The following is a 6,000-nucleotide window of genomic DNA, read 5'->3' as shown; positions in this document are numbered from 1 at the left end:
ACACGTTTTTTTGCTGTATTATCTTAAATTTGATTGATGCTTACCATACTCATCTTGAAATTATAAAGGAACGAAGATACTATTAGCATGAGTTGTCATGCATTTATCAAATTCTGATTTCATAATAAATATTTTAAATTCTATTTAATATATATATATTGGAGGCGCTTATACTTATTATCATTTTGGGCGTACTACTCTTACTACTTGATTAGTTACCGTTGGATCAATTTGAAATCCACGGTTCAAAAATGAAAAAAATTAATTAGCATTGGTTTCAAATTGATCCAATGATAATTAATCAGACAGTAAGAGTTATAAGATTATAATGGTAGTAAGTACAACATTTTACATATTTTGAATGTTATAAATTTACGCAGAGAAGAAAAGGATTAAAATTCCCTTTCTAAAATTTTTACAGGGGGCGATTTCTCTGTTTACTTTCCTAAGTTATAATATGTAGCTTGCAACATATAGATTAAAAAAAAAAAGGGATTTAAACAAGTCGTTTGGTAAGAGAGACTAAGACATTTTAACATTCTGAGTATTTTTCTAGTATTTGGTGGGGTGCATGATGAGGCAGCTGGATAATATATAGTCTGAGGATTGGTAATATATGCTTGATCTCTTCTTGATGAATTCATGTAAATCTTAAAATAATCATATGTTTGATTCTAGACATTAGGTAGTTCTAAAATTAAGAACAGTTAAAGGATTTTATTCTCTTCAAAATACAACCACCCTAGGCCCCCATTACCTAGCAGGTTGAGACATTTCAGACACTTGGTTGGTGATAATCTTTTATATATATATATATATCGCCTTTCAGATAAGTTATTTATATTTCTTCTCAAAACGACGTCTTTTGAGTTGAAAAATTAAAAAATTATAATGAAAAAAACTTTTATAACCCTGAAATAAATTATAATTTCGTCTCACAACGACGTCATTTTGAACTTAATGTAGATAAGTTATTTACATTGACTATATAAAAACGAATCCATATATATATATATATATATATATATATATATATATATATATATATATATATATATATATATATATACTGAAATAAATTATAATTTCGTCTCACAACGACGTCATTTTGAACTTAATGTAGATAAGTTATTTACATTGACTATATAAAAACGAATCCATATATATATATATATATATATATATATATATATATATATATATATACGAGGAAAATATTTCTGCAGTCACTTTAGATAAGGTTATTTACAGCTACCCCATTTTAACTAAGTATGACCGGTCATACATTAAAATTGCATTTTCTCTCTCCGCCACGTCAGCTGGCAGTGTCTGTGTAACGCCTGGCAACTTACAAGGATCAACGACTGTCCCCACACACTAACACGAGACTTTTCAGCATGTTTTGTCCTCACTCGCACACTTCCCGGGAAAACTTCTCAGGAGGTCACCCATCCCAGAATTTCTCCAAGTCAAGCACGCTTAACTATGGAGTTCTTCCGTTCCGGGCTACCGAAAAGTATATGCATCTTGTTAGTATAGGTAGTACCAATTAATTCATATAAGTCATTCCCAACTGTACATATAATAACCCTCACTAGTAATTGTGGATTTAATATTGAAGAATAATTAGAAGTAAAAGAAATAAAGTCACCTTTGGTGAAAAAAAGAGTTAAAATGACAGTTAAGGGATAAAAATGCGGGTAAATAAAGTTATCCAAAAAGTGAAAATAAAATAGAAAGGTGACTAGAAAAATATTCTAGTCTATTGGGTAAAGTTTGGTAATGAATGGAGATGGGTAGATAGATGAACTTATACCAGCTGGTATAATGAACTTGCTTAAGTGACTAGGGAGTCACTATTCCCATTCTCATTTCGTGACTTATACGGGAGGCAGAGACAGAGAGCATGAAAATGAAGAAAAAAAAAGGATTTTGATGGAAATCTTCCAAAATTCATAACTTGAGCTAGAGACCTCCAAATTACTTCGTTCTAAAGCCAAACTTGTGATAAATTTCGAGAGGAATCCATTGGTACTAGTATTTCTGGGTGGATTTCACTGTAGAGAGAGATCTCCTCCTCCAAAGATTTCGAATTTCATGGAAAAGATGGATTTTGATGGAGCTTGAGGCCATGAGAGCTTAGATACTCATCTCTCCTTTGTTTTAGAGTGTATTGTGGTAAGAAATTCCCTTCCTTTTCATGTTTTTATGAAGATTGAATTTATGGTTTCATTTTGAAAATTTGGTTTGATTGAGCATGTTAGAGCTTGATTCAGGTTTAGCTCATGTTGAGAAAAGTGTTTAGATGAGAATTTTAACAGTGAAAATGTATCTGAAAAATTAAAGATACCATATTTTTGAATAGTGTTGTATACGTGAATAGTGATGTATACATGAATAGTATTGTAGAGATGAACAGTACCGTAGTACCGTATATATATGAATTAATGAATCTTGGATTAGAGGTATGTGATAAGCTTGAATTTGATGGACTAAAGCATTGGAATCATGAAGTTGGCATGAATTCCTTTATGTGCCTCTTAGCCATTTACAAAGGAAGTATGTGCTATGAGTTACTGTTTTACAAATCGAGCATACTTTTATGCGTGGAATAATATTCTAAGGTGTATGGACCTTCGCTTTGGTGAAATAAAAAAGAAAATAAGGTAGCTCATTTGTATGACCTTAAAATGAGTTTTAGCCATTTTCAAAGGAGGTATATATTCGGAGATATTATTTCGCAAAGTGAGAACACTTATATGCGTAAAATAATTTATATAGGTGGCTAAGCTTGGGTTTAGGCACTAGACAAAGAGAAATCTTATAGCTCCATTGTAATGGACATTCTGCCTTAAGTTGGGACTATCCTAAGACTAAGTGAATATGTGAAATTTTGTGGGGATTTATTGAACAAAGAACCACCCACTCATAACTTAATATGATTAAGTAAAAAGAAAATAAACAATAAAGTGTGTGTCTTGTATATTTACATGGCATTATATCATTTTATTGAGTTTTGTGTTGAATTCCTTCTCTAGGTGTACCCTAGGGACTGTGAACGTTTGGATTCTCGTGGAGCATGATAAGTAGCTTGTTCTTCAAGTAAGCAAATTGTAAAGCTCCAAGAGGTAAGCTCTATGTTTATGGGGTTCGCTTCTACTTTGTGTTCCGCCATAGTGTACGGACTGTGGTCAGGTTGTATGATATGTATGAGATATATGATATAGATGCATTCATATAGAGCTATATGATAATATGATATGTTTTGTTTTGATGTATTTACTTTGATATGTGTTAATATGATATGTTTTGTTATGATATGACTTCTGTAATATGATTTCAGTAACAATATCTGACCATTGATTGTATAGTACCCGGATGTTCGCTTTGGGGTCCTCCCTCGGGACTGATGGTGTACGCCTCTGATATGTTCTGGTTCCGCTTTGGGGTCCTCCCTCGGGAACACGTGCGTTGATTTCCGCTTGGGGTCCTCCCTTGGGAATGACTGCGTACGCCTCTGATATGTTCTGGTTCCGCTTTGGGGTCCTCCCTCGGGAACACGTGCGTTGATTTTCGCTTGGGGTCCTCCCTTGGGAATGACTGCGTACGCCTCTGATATGTTCTGGTTCCGCTTTGGGGTCCTCCCTCGGGAACACGTGCGTTGATTTCCGCTTGGGGTCCTCCCTTGGGAATGACTGCGTACGCCTCTGATATGTTCTGGTTCCGCTTTGGGGTCCTCCCTCGGGAACACGTGCGTTGATTTCCGCTTGGGGTCCTCCCTTGTGAATGACTGCATACGCCTCTGATATGTTCTGGTTCCGCTTTGGGGTCCTCCCTCGGGAACACGTGCGTTGATTTTCGCTTGGGGTCCTCCCTTGGGAATGACTGCGTACGCCTCTGATATGTTCTGGTTCCGCTTTGGGGTCCTCCCTCGGGAACACGTGCGTTGATTTCCGCTTGGGGTCCTCCCTTGGGAACACGTGCGTTGATTTTCGCTTGGGGTCCTCCCTTGGGAATATCTGTGTACGTTTCTGATAAGATATGTGTATATGTTTTGTTTAGTTATGATGTTTGATTATATGACATGTTTTATGGGATATGTATGATGATTTTGTAAAAGATATTTGTTACGTACGTTGATTTTCGCTTGGGGTCATCCCTTGGGAACGATTGCGTACGTCTCTGATATAACACGTTTTGTTCTGATGTGAGTATTGTGATGATTTTTGTAAAAGATATTTGTTACGGGCGTTGATTTTCGCTTGGGGTCATCCCTTGGGAATGACTGCGTTTGTCTTTGATAAGATATGTATATATGCTTTGTTCAGTTATGATAATTGCTTATATGATGTTTTGTATATTATGTATCTGACTGTCATGCAGGAAGTGAGCCCAGGGTATGGAGGGTTTTTCATAAACCTGGAGTTTACTTGAGATTCGTCTCTAACCCCGTTTGGGGATATGATTTCAGGAACACAGTTAATTGAAGAGCCTCATGGGACAAGGACACTAACCGTGGCTAGAGGTACTAGTATGAGGATGTGGAGTTCTGGGTGGTCGGATGCTACTATTTGTTTTAGACGTATTTTTGGAAAAGATGTATTGTTGCATAGTGTTCATATTCGATACATGTACATTTATGTATTCAGGCATGATGATATGACTATGTAATATTCAGTTATGTTATGTATTGGATTGCATGCTATTAGATTTGTGGCACGGAGCCAAGTTCAGCATGCGCCCATAGATGGGTATCTGAGTATATTTGCATGACTGGTACTTCTGGAAATATATATTGTTTAAACTGTCTATCAGAAACTCTTGAGAGTGGGATTGGAAAATCCCCAGTTGTCCGATTTACAGAGGTTACTCTGTCCGATTTTCGTCTCCGTAAAATAAGAATTAAATTAGAAGAAGTATGCAATGTGATATGTCATGTGAAAAAGGATTAAAGAAAAAGAAAAAGTTAGTTCGTATTTTCGTAAGTTAAGTCTTCCGCTGTTTCTGTTAAGTATCATATGTATGTTAATTGAACCGGCTCGAGGCTGGGGATGTTACAGTACCGTCCCATACCAGCACAGTCTCTGGAATCCCTCTCTTTCGGGTGTTGATTTGATTCATTCATGTACCCCCGTACCTAGAAGCCTGTCAGGAGCCGCTCCTTGTTTGTGCCCTTTCACACCATGCCCTTTCACCCGGCGATCACTCCCCGCCCTCGTCAGCCCCCGGGATGTTACAGTCTGGGGAAAAAGAAAAAAAGAATAGCTTTATTGTTATAACTAAGTATGACCGGTCATACTTAATTAAAAAAGAGTAGTTGTAGATAACCTTATCTATAGTGGCTGTAGAAATACTTTTTCTCATATATATATATATATATATATATATATATATATATAGAGAGAGAGAGAGAGAGGTAGGATCCTTTAACACCGGTGTCAAATTTCAAATTTGACACCTCATCTTATAGCCGTTAGATCAAAAAAGATCAACGACTCTGATTTGTAAGCATGTGACTCCATTGATCTTTTTTGATCTAACGGCTATAAGATGAGGTGTCAAATTTAAAATTTGACATCGGTGTCAAAGGATCCTACCTCATATATATATATATATATATAGGGGTAAACATTTCTACAGCAACTTTAGATAAGCTTATCTACAGCTACCATTTTTAACTATATTCTTCCGGGAGAATATAGTTATAACGTTAAAGTTGCTATTTTCTCTCTCTCCACGTCAGCAAAATAGTTCTGAAAAGTAAATGAGGAGAGAAAAAAAGAGCAATTTTAACGTTATAACTATATTCTCCCGGGAGAATATAGTTAAAAATGACAGCTGTAGATAAGCTTATCTAAAGTTGACGTAGAAATACTTTTGCCATATATATAATAATAACTTTCTCTCTAAGTCACACACACCACACGCATGCAAGCACGTACAAATTCTAAACACTTACCCAACAAATCCGCTTGAAAGTCAATATTATAATTAGATATC

The sequence above is a fragment of the Gastrolobium bilobum genome, unplaced genomic scaffold, assembly GCF_033153095.1.
Source record: "Gastrolobium bilobum isolate Gb01-03AN ecotype WA unplaced genomic scaffold, APGP_CSIRO_Gbil_v1 utg993, whole genome shotgun sequence".
NCBI lineage: Eukaryota > Viridiplantae > Streptophyta > Magnoliopsida > Fabales > Fabaceae > Gastrolobium > Gastrolobium bilobum.
Note: the sequence above shows the minus strand (reverse complement) of the source record.